This window comes from Schistocerca gregaria, chromosome 1 (assembly GCF_023897955.1).
Source record: "Schistocerca gregaria isolate iqSchGreg1 chromosome 1, iqSchGreg1.2, whole genome shotgun sequence".
Lineage (NCBI taxonomy): Eukaryota > Metazoa > Arthropoda > Insecta > Orthoptera > Acrididae > Schistocerca > Schistocerca gregaria.
The window spans coordinates 1050412725-1050427406 of record NC_064920.1 but is presented as its reverse complement, the minus strand read 5'-3'; positions in this window follow the sequence as shown (position 1 = coordinate 1050427406).

Sequence of the window (14682 nt, the reverse complement as noted above, 5' to 3'; positions counted from 1 at the left end):
AGCGAGTTCGAGTTGACGTTTGTTTCTCTCTCTCTCTCTCTCTCTCTCTCTCTCTTTCTTATCAGACCCAGCAGGACTGTATGTTATTGGGACTCTTTGAGATGTGTGGAGATAACTCAGACGTGGGCCTGCACTATGCATAATGTGGGCTTCTGAGTGTGTGTGTATGTGTGTTTGTGTTTCCCAGCGCTAAAGCTTGAGTATTTGTGATCAGTGGTAACTGTTAATGGTTTCTTTCTAATATTTTAAGGACACATATGAAAGATAACATTCAATGCTGAAATAGAGATGGAAAGTTATGAAATTTACTGCTGTGTGTTAATCACACAAATATGGAAATATTTTGTACATACACACACATGTGAGCTGAAATTTAGTGGAAAGGTAGAGATGGAAAGAGAAACAGGAAAAATAGTTTGTGTCATGAAATTTAAATGACGAGGACGTGCAGTATTTACAGAGATATATGCAGTGTGTCTGTATTATTTCCCCACCAAACAGCATCACAGTTCTTATCCTGTTAACAGACCATCATTCTGCACTGACCACCTTTGTCCACTGACAATTATTTACCACTGGTTATCATCGTGGGACTATTTTTTACGAATTAATATAATATAACAATGTATGAAACAATTGTCTAAAATTTTGCTTGACGCTTTTCTGCAATTGATTATAAAATGGTGGACAATTTGTTACAATTCATTACAGTTTTGGGACAAATTAGCTACATTTTGCAGTAACACTGAGGGCAATTTTTTGTAGGTTTGAAGGAAATTTATTACAATTTTTATGTGCCATGGACGACAATTTGTTACAGTTTTCTTGTAACAGAACCAATATGTTACAATTTCTCTGTAACACAGAGGGCAATTTGTTACAGTTTTTCTGTAACAAGGAAAATTTGTTACAAGGAGGGGCAATTATTATAAGTTTTCTTTAACATAGTGGGTAATTTGTTAAAGGTCTGCTGTAATATGGAGAGCGATTTGTCACAGTTTTGTATCTGCTTTCTACAAAGTCAGACAGTCCAGAGTTGACAGTCGCTGTTAGTCATGTGCAGAAGTGTGTGTGTGTGTGTGTGTGTGTATGCGTCTGCGCGTGCTTCTGCAATTCAGAGGTGACAAAAATAAGGCGGCTTGAAGTGTACGCAAATATCTTCTACTTTCACAGAAATAATGTATATCGTCTCTTTCAAGTGAACGTTAAATAATTTTTAATGCATAATTTTGAGCTCCGTTTAATTCTTATCCGATTATTATAATTATATATGATTATAACACTATATATGATTATAGTACTAAGCTATGACTAGCTGAAAGGAGAGAGGGAGGGGATACAAACCAAAAATGGTTTGGATAGTTTTCCCACAACCATTTTCTTTCATTTTGATTGGCTGGAGAGGTGAGAGGAAGGTGATATGTGGGGTGGCTTGATGAGATCATTGATAAGAATGATATCACTGATGAATAATGCGGGATTTGTGATATCGTGAGTGTTCACATGATATGCATGTGTTCATGTCATGACCATCAGCAGACATCTGAAGGCGAAAGGGTGTAGAGACACTACTATACCATTTTCTATTTGTGGGCCTCATAGCCAATGAAAATTTCGAAATACAGGTCTTTTTCCTCCACTGGCTGTTCTGTCTGAAATAAACACTTCATTATTTCGCGCTCTTGGACAATATAAAGCTACATTGTAAATCAGATTGTTATGCTTACAATATGTGATAAAACTGGTTCAAATGGCTCTGAGCACTCTGGGACTTAACTTATAAGGTCATCAGTCCCCTAGAACTTAGAACTAATTAAACCTAACTAACATAAGGACATCACACACATCCATGCCCGAGGCAGGATTCGAATCTGCGACCGTAGCGGTGGCGCGGGCCAAACTGTAGCGCCTAGAACCGCTCGGCCACTTCGGCCGGCAATATGTGATATTCCACACATCAGTGTGGAGAAAAAGTAATGTATACTGGAGTTCCTAACAAGCCTTTTGAACAATTATCGGAGATCTGCAGTCCGAAAAATGACTATTAATCTATTAAAGTGAAAACACACATGGCAGGCTCTACGTCTTAAAGTCAAATAGGATGCATGTCAACCTTGTGTTGCTAAGTTGTTTGACTCCTCATAAGGGCTGCTGTCTTTCCATTTCACACATTAACTTCACATCTTTGATAGTTGTACAGATATGTGTTATGGATGTGTGAAAGTCGTATACAGACGCCGTCATATATTACCAGATTAAAAAGTGGAGTACCCAGGAGACATGTTGACACTGTATGTCAATGCACCTTTCTACACATACACATCAATTATTAGAGTTGCAGTTCTTTTTTATACGTACAACAGCCAAAAGAGTGCATAAATATTGTTTTGCTTAATGATGTTAACAGGCCTGGTATGGTAAATCTAGACATCGAGTGACCTGTGTGAACGACACAGAAATGCCGCATTACTCTTATGATACAGCTTCATCAGCACATAACAGAGTCTGGATGGGACCCCGTTGTGGGAGCCCATCTGGTGGTTGAATTATGCTGTATCCAGATTTATGGTGCATTCGGAAGTGACAGTGAGCTGATTTTGAACTGCTTGGGAATGGGAGGGAAGGCTTAAGGTTCTTGTAGACCGCATCTGACCAACACGAGGTAGGATCGCTGTACCGAGCACCAAACGCATCTTAATCCATCCACATGTGCACCTGCCATCAGAGAAGAAACAGTGGACACCCCCATAACACCCTGTATCATCCCACACCGTTGTTTGAAGGCTAGCAGCAGCCGGACTTGCAAATTACCGTCCGATGGGCAGGGTGCCGTTAATACCACAGGACGAACGACTGTTGGCTTGGTACAAAGGTAGGAGAGCATGGTGTGCTGATGAATGCCCCGAATTGTGTTCCGTGATGAAACGTGGTTGTGCAGTACCTCGGATGACCATCGTTAGTAAGTTTGGCGGCGACCTGGAGAGTGGTCCCATTCTCATAGCGTTTTGGAGAAGCTCAGTGGTACCACTCTTGGCGCCATAGCATGGGGAGCCATTGGGTATGACTTCAGGCCATGGCTGGTCCTGATTTAGAGAGCTCTGATGACACTATGGTATATCACGGATATTATGCCCACTCATGTGTTGCCTCTCCTGCAACAGATCGTGGTGCGGTGTTCCAACAGGACAACTCTTGTCCACACAGCACGTCTGTTAATAGTCTGCGTGATGTTGATGTACTGTGACCTAGCTGGATAATGTTGATGAGAACGAAAGAGTCTAATTCTTAAATAACGCAATAAAATGTTCCTTTCAAAGTAACTGATAAATGGGCTCACACTGCCAATTTCTTTGTATATCTGACTTGGGATTGTAATCATTGAAAGAAAGTCCCAATCCATGTGCTGTGTGGAATATAATATGCTGTACGTGTGACAATTTGTACTATGACCTAGCTGGATAATGTTGATGAGAATAAAAGTACCTATTTCTTAAATAACGCAATAAAATGTTCTTTTCTAAGTAACTGATAAATGGGCTAACACTGCCAATTTATTTTTATATCTGAGTTGGGATTGTAATCATTTAAAGAAAGTCGCAATCCATGTGATGTATGGAATATAATATGCTGTACGTGTGACAGTTTGTACTGTGACCTAGCTGGATAATGTTGATGAGAATGAAAGTACCTAATTCTTAAATATCGGAATAAAATGTTCCTTTCAAAATAACTGTCCATGCAGAGTAATAATTTCCTTTAAACAATATGATTAAGCTGAGTAGGTGTTGCCAAAAAAGCAATATTGTCTAACTTATTTTTAACAAACTAATGAATCTGTGGCATGGGACGAGGCATTAATGACGATAGCGGAACAACAACAATATTCCCAACAAATTGTAGTTTAACTCTCAAATTTCAGACACTATTGTCAAATACCAGTAGCTCCTTTGGAAACGCGAATGTATCTGCGTCAGGTCTCTCTACATTTTGGTACCTTGACAATAAACTCTGAGGCCAACGCACGGTGTAGAACGATTAAGGTCCCACGGGTTGTGAAGGACTGCGCGCAGGTCGCTTCTCCAGCTTCAGCAAGCCTTTACTAGCGAAACTTCTTGCCAGAGTTTGTAAGTTTAAACTGCATTGTTTCTCCGAGTATTTCTGCAAGGCAAGGGAAACTAGAGAACAGAGAAAGTTATTCGTAAGCAAGTCAGGAGGGAGCTGTTCGTCTGTAAATGGAAGGCTGGGGATTGCTGTCCCTCTGCGCTGCAACTGTTTTCCGTTGTACGAGGAGAGGAGAAGGAAGTTCAGAAACAGGTCGCGGCCCGAACTTAGATGCTGCTTAGGCGCTACAAAAAATCTGTGTTTCGAAAATGTCTACCTAGTTAGCTACTGAAGAAGTAAGCAACGGTCGCTCAAAGTTGAAAAAAGATGATGAGAGAACAAGCTGCTCGCAACGTCTTAATACTTCTGTGGTTATCACCGTTGTTATTGTTATTAGATGCCTTTCGGTTTACTTGTGGAAATATTGTCACTGGTGTTGTATGGCAATTCCTTACAAATGATCAATTTCACAATTATACACTGAGGTGCCAAAAGTCACGGGATATCGTTATGCATATGTACAGGTGGTGGCAGAATCGAGTGCACAAGGTATAAAAGGGCAGTGCAGTGACGGTGCTGTCATTTGTACTCAGGTGATTCATGTGGAAAGACGTCCGACATGATTATGGCAGCACGACGGAATTCAGACTTTGAACGCGGAATAACAGATGGAACTAGACATACGGTACATTACATTTCGTAAATCGTTAGGGTAGTCAATATTCCGAGATCCACAGTGTAAAGAGAGTGCCGAGAATAACAAAAAACGAAGTAATGGCCGCTATCAACAGGGGATCTCAAGTTGATTCCGTATTTCTGGATTTCCGGAAAGCTTTTGACACCGTTCCTCACAAGCGACTTCCAATCAAGCTGCGGGCCTATGGAGTATCGTCTCAGTTGTGCGACTGGATTCATGATTTCCTGTCAGGAAGGTCGCAGTTCGCAGTAATAGACAGCAAATCATCGAGTAAAACTGAAGTGATATCGGGTGTTCCCCAGGGAAGCGTCCTGGGACCTCTGCTGTTCCTGGTCTATATAAATGACCTAGGTGACAATCTGAGCAGTTCTCTTAGGTTGTTCGCAGATGATGCTGCAATTTACCGTCTAGTAAGGTCATCCGAAGACCAGTATCAGTTGCAAAGTGGTTTAGAAAAAATTGCTGTATGGTGTGGCAGGTGGCAGTTGACGCTAAATAACGAAAAGTGTGAGGTGATCCACATGAGTTCCAAAATAAAACCGTTGGAATTCGATTACTCGATAAACAGTACAATTCTCAAGGCTGTCAATTCAACTAAGTACTTGGGTGTTAAAATTACGAACAACTTCAGTTGGAAAGACCACATATATAATACTGTGGGGAAGGCGAGCCAAAGGTTGCGTTTCATGGGCAGGACACTTAGAAGATGCAACAAGTCCGCTAAAGAGACAGCTTACACTACACTCGTTCGTCCTCTGTTAGAATGTTGCTGCGCGGTGTGGGATCCTTACCAGGTGGGATTGACGGAAGACATCGAAAGGGTGCAAAAAAGGGCAGCTCGTTTTGTATTATCACGTAATAGGGGAGAGAGTGTGGCAGATATGATCTATTCCCGAAATTTCATTCACCAACTTTCTCTTCCGAATGCGAAAATATTTTGTTAAGTCCAACCTACATAGTTAGGAATGATCATCAAAATAAAATAAGAGAAATCAGAGCTCGAACAGAACGGTTTAGGTGTTCGTTTTTCCCGCGCGCTGTTCGGGAGTGGAATGGTAGAGAGATAGTATGATTGTGGTTCGATGAACCCCCTGCCAAGCACTTAAATGTGAATTGCAGAGTAATCATGTGGATGTAGAATTACCTCACACCATGGCTAACACAGTGGCCATGGCCTTCACTTAACGACGGAAAGAAGCGGCGCATTTGTAGAGCTGTCAGTGAAGGTAGTCAAGCAACAGTGCGTGAAATAAACGCAGAAATCGATGTGGGGGAACGACGAACGTACCCTTCAGGACAGTTGGCGACATTTTGCGTTAATGGGCTGTGGCAGCAGACGACCGAAGCGAGTGCCTTTGCTGACAGCACGAAATCGTCTGCAGCCCCTTTCCTGGGCTCGCGACAGTGTCGTTGAATCCTAGACGACTGGAAAACTGTGTCCTGGTCAGATGGATCCCGATTTCAGTTGATAACAGCTGATGATAAGGTTCGAGTGTGGCGCAGATCCCACGAAGTCAAGGGCCCAAACTGTCGACAAGGCATTGTGGAGCCGCGCCTTGTGGCCGTGCGGTATGAGGCGCCATGTCACGGATTGCGCGGTCCCTCCAGCCGGAGGTTCGACTCCTCCACGGGCATGGGTGTGTGTGTTGTTCTTAGCATAAGTTAGTTTCAGTTGTGTGTAAGGCTAGGGACCGATGACCTTAGCAGTTTGGTCCCTTAGGCACTCACACACATTTCAACATTTTTTGGCACTGTACAAGCTTATGGCCCTGTAATGACTGCACATGCTTATGTTCGGCTTCTTCTAGACCATTTGAAGCCATTGATGGACTTCATATTCCCAGACAACGAGGGAATATTTGCGGATGATAATGCGCCATGTCATTGGGCCACAGTTGTTCGCGATTAGTTTGGTGAAAGTTCTGGACAATTCGAGCACCCGACATGAGTCCCATCGAACAATTATGGGACATAATTGAGGGATACGTTTATCCACAAAACCGTGTACTGGCAACACTTTCTGAATTACGGGCGGCTATAGAGGCAGTATCACTCAAAATCTCTACGGGGAACTTTCAACGACTTGTCGAGCTTATGCGACGTCGAGGTGCTGCACTACACCGGGATATTAGGATATTAAGGATATTAGGAAGCATCCCGTGACTTTTGTCACCTCAGTGTATGTTGTTGATGATAGAGAACTTCTCGGGTTGTATGTGAGCAGTTTATCAGTTGCTTTTTGATGGTTGTCCTTTTACTGTCTCACGTCTGCCACTGCTTCCACAAGAGCAGTGACGAGTACGTACTCAGTATTATCATTTACCCTCAGTTTGTGGCGGTCAACGCTTAGCATCTACAGATTTATGCGTGAACTTCGCTTTCGGTGGATTCGAGTTTTAATTCTGTATCCTCGAGTGTATTACGCCTGTATTAGTCTGTGTGTGTTTTTGCTTATGAAAGGAGTGCCTGAGTTGTGGTTCAAATGGCTCTGAGCACTATGGAACTTAACTTCTGAGGTCATCAGTTTCCTAGAACGTAGAACTACTTAAACCTAACTGAGCTAAGGACATCATACACATCCATGCCCGAGGCAGGATTGAAACCTGCGACCGTAGTGGTCACGCGTGAGTTGTGTATTCATGGTATATGGTCTATTCCGTCTGTATGTTGATACTTACGCTGATGGAGATGGGAAGTGCTGCAGCATGAACACCTTGGCGGAACGCTACTAAAATGATGCTCCAGCATTTCCATGCCTGTAGGATATATTGACTGATTTTTGATAGTTTTGCGAGTTTGTTTTTAGTACTAGCTGACAAACCCGACATTCTCGGTTATTTATTTTGCCCATTTTCTTTTAGAAATCAAAACAAGAAATGAACTGTTTTTGTAGTGAAACATATATAAAAAACAATTTCCATATAGTCATGAAAACACCTTTGAAATTATGAAACTCTCCTAGAAAGAAATTGTGTATAATGTACCGATGTATATGTACAGTATCAAAAATATTAAATGTGATCCCGGACAGTTTCTGTGCGTTGAATGCTGCTGCTTACCATGTCTACAACCCGATTTTTTAAGCTCTATAGACTGCTACTGTTATCGCCTACAGCCATTTCGCTTCGCAATTGAAAGCAGTCTAAAACACTGCCAAGTTTCAGGGATTTACTTAATTTGACTGAACTTTATGAGTGCATTATTAGTAAAGGATAAATGTCTTAAAACATTAAGCATGATGAGGCAGTACTCCATGCACCTAAGTGTTTATGAAGTCGTATCTCTTGTCTGTGTGTCGTACAATGATGTATTTGTGTAGGTACATTCAGTGGTACATAAAGATACAGTGTGCAAAACTTGTTGAGAATAGAATTGGTTGAAAAGAAGTAACAAAATTAAAAGTCATACACAGTGCGACAGTATTTCGTGCATCACAGTCGTATCTGCTGAACTATGTGTGGAACCGCGATACACTTCTGTAGATGCATTCAGCGGTAGATACTTGTGGATACCGTCTGTGAAATTTATTGCTGATGCAGTTTGTAGTATAGAAGTAATGCATTTAGATGTCGTGCATGATGTGGCAGGTTTTCACGCATCTATTAGTTTTTGATGTCGTATGTCCTGAACTATGTCTATGTTAGGTTGTTGGTTCTTATCCTCACACCGATTGTGGCCTGACAGTAAAAGATAACCCCCCCCCCACACACACACACACACTAGTACATTTTCATAATACTGTCTATATGGAGTTCAGAACACAAAAAGCCATTCCTGCGGATAAAAATGGTTCAAATGATTCTGAGCACTATGGGACTTAACTTCTGAGGTCATCAGTCCCCTAGAACTTAGAACTACTTAAACCTAACTAACCTGAGGACGCAACATACATCCATGCCCGAGGCAGGATTCGAACCTGCGACCGTAGCGGTCGCGCGGTTCCAGACTGTAGCACCTAGAATCGCTTCTTTTTTTTATCTCATTTTGTTCGTTTTTTTTTTTTCGTTGTATCTGCTCGGGGCGGAGGTCGTAAGACATCCGATTAAGTTAATTGATGATCGATTAACTCATTTTTTTTTATTACAGAGGGTACGTAACTTTCTGACCGAACAGGCTGAGCTACCGTGCCGGGCGTCGGGCACCCCGGCCGACGTAACAGAAGGACTCATATGGTTATTGTTCAAGATAGGTTGAATGCCCGCCTGTATATGCCAAGAATCATAAAGCCTCTTGTTATGATCTTCATGATCAGGATACCAAATGCCAATTTCCAGCAGGGTAAAACAAGACCCATACTACTTTCACGGGCCCTAAGAGGATATATGAAGCAAAGAAATGAAAATAATATAATTGAAACACTCAGCTGCCGACAGGTGGGAGCGAGTAATGAGTGGATGGGCAATGTCTATTAGGAACAATATGTATGTAGATTGTGGATAGTTGGGAATGTGGGTCTAACGGGAAGCGTGCAAGGGATAAGTCCCTGCAGTCGCGCTGTTCATCTGTGTCCTCGGTGGCTCAGATTAATAGAGTGTCTGCCATGTAAGCAGGTGATCCCGGGTTCGAAGCCCGGTCGGGGCACTCATTTACAGCTGTCCTCATCTAGCTATATTAACAAACACCTGTCGGCAGCTGAGGATTTAAATTAATTATCATTTATTCTAGAGAAGCTGCACGGTCATCAATGGTACCTGTTCTTTCGAGAACAGTTACTATTTTCATATGTAATTCGATAAGGAAAATAAGGAAAAATAGGAGAACATGTATTGGAGGAAAGAAAGAAAGAAGGAAGGGAAACTGTGTCATAGAATTTTGCGCAGAGTACAATTTTATCACTGCTAATACTAGGTTTAAGAATCAGGAAAGTAGTTTTTATACGTTGAAGAGGCCTGGAGAGGGCTTCAGTGGTGTGAAGGAAGTCTAGACGAACTGTCTATCAACAGCTGATCTCCCTGCTCAGGTAAACTTCTGCGTATGGTTCACTCAGCAATGTGCAAGCCCCAACCTTAGTGCAAGTGCGCTGTTCACACATGAGGCTTCCTTCAAAATGATGATGGAAATACAATGTTTCCGGATCCACGTCCATATAACATATTTCTTTCCTGTACGCGTGTTTTCTGAAAGTTTGCCCGTACCGTTTTGTTACACCCTGAGTGGGTGAACTATGCGCAGACATCTGATGCCACACACTTCGGAAAACCTGCCAAGGAATTGATGGATCCATGTCACGAGATTCGCTCCTGTTCTGCATTCCTACAGACGGACGGCTACGATATTAAGCAGGACGTTAGAACGTCTTGACTAATTAGTGTAAAAACAATTTTTATCAGAGAAGAAACTAAAAGAGAAGAGGAAGTAGACGAAAAAGAAGTGGGAGATGTGATGCTACAAGGAGAATGTGACACAGTGTTGAAGTCAAAATAACGCCAGTGAGTAGACGGTATTCACTGAGGTTTGTTGAGACAGTCAGACATGACAAATTATTCTACGTGGTATGCAAAATACACATGACACGCGAAATAGACTTAAAGAAGAACGTGACAATTCTTGTTCAAAAGAAAGCAGATGTTGACAGGTGCGAATGTTACCGAAGTATCAGTTTTATAGTGGTTATAAATTACTGATATGAATTTCTTACAGAAGAATGGAGAAACTCGTGGAAGCCGACCTCAGGGAAGATAAGTGTGAGTTCTAGAGCAATGTAGGAACACGCGAGATTAAAGAAAGACTAACGTACGTTTATATCATTTGTAGGTTCGCAGAAAGCTTTTGGCACCGTTGACTGGAGTACACAGTTTGAAGTTATGAAGACAACTGGGATAAAATTCAGAGACTGAAAGGTTACCTACAACTTGTACAGAAATCAGACTGAATTTACAAGAGTGAAAGGACACTTAAGGGTTGTAATGTTTGAGAAAAATAAACAGAATCTGAGAAGAGAGAAGGCTGTAACCTCTGACCGACATAAGCTAATCTTTACTTTGAGTAAATAATAAAAACTCTCAAGGTTTGTCAATGACAATGAAATCTTGCCAGGGACGAGAAACAATAAGAATATCGGTTGAACAGAACGAATAATGTCTCGAGAAGAGATTATAAGATGAACACCAACAAAAGTAAAATGGGGGTGATGCAATATATTAGAATTGCATCAGAATTAGATTAGGTGATGAGACACTGAAAGTACTTAATGAGTTGTTTTATTTGGGCAGCAAAATTGCCAACGATAGCGCAAACAGAGAGAATACAAAGTACAGGTTGATAACAGAAATGGGTTCATGAAAAAGAGAGTATTGTTAAAACTGAATATAAATTTAAGTGTCAGGAAGTCTTTTTTTCTTACGTTATTTGTACAGTGCGTAGCCTTTATCGGAGGTTATACGTGGTTGATAAACAGTGCAGACAAGAAGAGAGTAATAAAAGTTTTTAAATGAGATGCCTCAGAAGAATTTCGAAGATTAATTGTGGTGTGATGTGGCGCTCGCTTCCGCCTCATTCCACGTTACTGCATATATAATCTGTTTGAAAATATACTTAGGGAGATGAATGATAATACAGAAGAATTTTTTTATTGAATAATTAGTTACATGGGTTACTTTGAGCCCGAATTATGCACTAAAGGAGTGACTTAAGTAAAATACTGAGAGCCAACACTGCCGATCTTATGGCACGTCTTGCTGGATAGGTGTAGTTAGCGAGATCTCTGGCTGGTTATAATTCGGGTTCTGTGTCTGGAAGCTTCTAGAACACTGACACTTTGATATCTTCGTCTAACCCTTAATTTACGGAACGGTTTCCTTACGAACACACTCCTTCACTGCAATAATGAGATCCTCCGTTTACCTGAGCGAAGGGGAGACGCGAAATACTTTGCAGCTTCTTAACTATTTTTCAGGCACTCCACTGAGTACTGGAGAACAGGACGAATGGAAAGGTACATCATGAACTGTAAACCTTTTTATGAGAAATTGATAATTATGAATTAATACGTAAGAGTCGCAAGGCAAAATAGGAAGCACTTTTGGAAAGGTACATGCCCAGCATTATTAAGATCGGTTTGACTGTCTCTGCATTGATGCCAGGCACAAGTATAATTCATGAAGTACTTTGTTCTTTACGCACAGCCAGCCGGGTGGCCAAACGGTTCTAGACGCTACAGTCTGGAACAGCGCTACCGCTACGGTCGCAGATTCTGCCTCAGGCATGCATGTGTGTGATGCCCTTAGGTTAGTTAGATTTAAGTAGTTCAAAGTTCTAGTGGACTGATGACCTCAGAAGTTAAGTCCCATAGTGCTCAGAGCCATTTGAACCATTTTTTTGTGCACACTTTTAGAAATCCATCATGCTACTAAGTTACTTCTATATCCTTTTAAATGATAGTTCCATTCTGATTGGCAACCGACGTAAATACTTTCCCCAATTAAAATACTCGATTGTCTTTGTTGATATGTGCAATAGAGAGAGCGTCACGGGTGCTCATTTTTATAATGAGCAACAAGCAGCAAATGTTACAGAGCGAAGCGATACTCAGTGTTAAGGTGAATGCGTTTAGGAGGAGTGCCATTTCCGCACTAGCTGGACACAAGCAAAAAGGTGGGCGTAGACGTCTACTTCAATCGGGCTGCCACATGGTCAGAAGCATACTGCAGCGTAAAGTAGATCACGTTCGTTATGAGTAAGTATTGAATCTAACTCCTTAAGAAATCACTTTCGACACTACTTGAATTTAGAAGGTATCGGTTAATAGGGTACACCCTGAGGCGTCAAGGAATCGTTTGTTTCGTAATGCAGGGAAGTGTGTGTGTGTATGTGTGTGTGTGTGTGTGTGTGTGTGTGTGTGTGTGTGTCTGTGGGAGGGGTTAAAATGGATATAGTGTGCAGTCATTACATAGAGAAGCAAATGCTTCCACAGAATGGACTAACGAGGAGAGCTGTATAATCCAGTTTTTAGACTGACGATAACGACAATACAAAGTGTGTCATGACTTACAAGATACCACGTCTTCGATCTAGGGTGCCAAACTGAACTGAAATCTGAATTTGGTAAATGCTGAAGGCAAAAGGTATTATGATTCGTTTGAAAAATGTACGCATGATTTCTTCTCCTACCTGGTCTAGTCCGTTCCTAAAGAACCCGTTGGCGATGGGAGGGGCCCGCATAATCGAGTACAAATACAGGGCTATTAGAAATGATTGAAGCGATTTCATAAATTCGCTGCAGCTCCATTCATTGACATATCGTCACGACACACTAAAATATACGTAGAAAAACTCATTAAGTTTTGTTCGGCTGAAGCCGCACTTCAGCGCTCGAGAGCGCAGTGAGACAAAATGGCGACAGGAGCCGAGAAAGCGTATGTCGTGCTTGAAATGCACTCACATCATAACAGTGCAACGACACTTCAAGACGAAGTTCAACAAAGATCCACCAACTGCTAACTCCGGTCGGCGATGGTATGCGCAGTTTAAAGCTTCTGGATGCCTCTGTAAGGGGAAATCAGCGGGTCGGCCTGCAGTGAGCAAAGAAACGGTTGAACATGTGCGGGCAAGTTTCACGCGTAGCCCGCGGAAGTCGACGAATAAAGCAAGCAGGGAGCTAAACGTACCACAGACGACGGTTTGGAAAATCTTGCCTAAAAGACTAAAGCAGAAGCCTTACCGTTTACAATTGCTACAAGCCCTGACACCCGATGACAAAGTCAAACGCTTTGAATTTTCGGTGCGGTTGCAACAGCTCATGGAAGAGGATGCGTTCAGTGCGAAACTTGTTTTCAGTGATGAAGCAACATTTTTTCTTAATGGTGAACTGACCATACACAATGTGCGAATCTGGGCGGTAGAGAATCCTCACGCATTCGTGCAGCAAATTGGCAATTCACCAAAAGTTAACGTGTTTTGTGCAATCTCACTGTTTAAAGTTTACGGCCCCTTTTCCTTCAGCGAAAAAAACGTTACAGGACACCTGTATCTGGACATGCTGGAAAATTGGCTCATGCCACAACTGGAGAACGACAGCGCCGACTTCATCGTTCGACAGGATGGTGCTCCACCGCACTTCCATCATGATGTTCGGCATTTCTTAAACAGGAGATTCGAAAACCGATGGATCGGTCGTGGGGGAGTTCATGATTAGCAATTCATGTCATGGCCTCCACGCTCTCCCGACTTAACCCCATGCGATTTCTTTCTGTCGGGTTATGTGAAAGATTCAGTGTTTAAACCTCAACCTCCTCTACCAAGAAACGTGCCAGAACTGCGAGCTCGCGTCAACGATGCTCTCGAACTCATTGATGGGGACATGCTGCGCCGAGTGTGGGAGGAACTTGATTAACGGCTTGATGTCTGCCGAATCACTAAAGGGGCACATATCGAACATTTGTGAATGCCTAAAAAAACTTTTTGAGTTTTTGTATGTGTGTGCAAAGCATTGTGAAAATATCTCAAATAATAAAGTTATTGTAAAGCTGTGAAATCGCTTCAGTCATTTGTAATAACCCTGTAAATATGTATAACTATTATGAAGATTCAAATTTCTACGTTGGTGGTATTTAGCATGTGTCTATAAACGTGTCAGAACTGGTCAAGAGCGTGTCAAAGTGTAGACGGCAGACTTCGGTGAAGTATCGAAGGAAAGGGAAATTTTTTGGTTAGTAAAAATGTGTAAAATTGTGCAATTAGTTTAAATGCTCGGAAAAAAATAAGTGTAAGCCATATGGAAAGACAGGTGGTACACAGCACGGACAAAAGCCAAATGGGAACGAAGTTCTGCGATTAATATGGTGTAAGAGAGGGATGCAGTATTTCCCCCCAACTGTTAAATCTATACATCGAAGAACCAATGATGGAAATAAAAGAAAGGCTAAGGAATGGGATTAAAATTGATG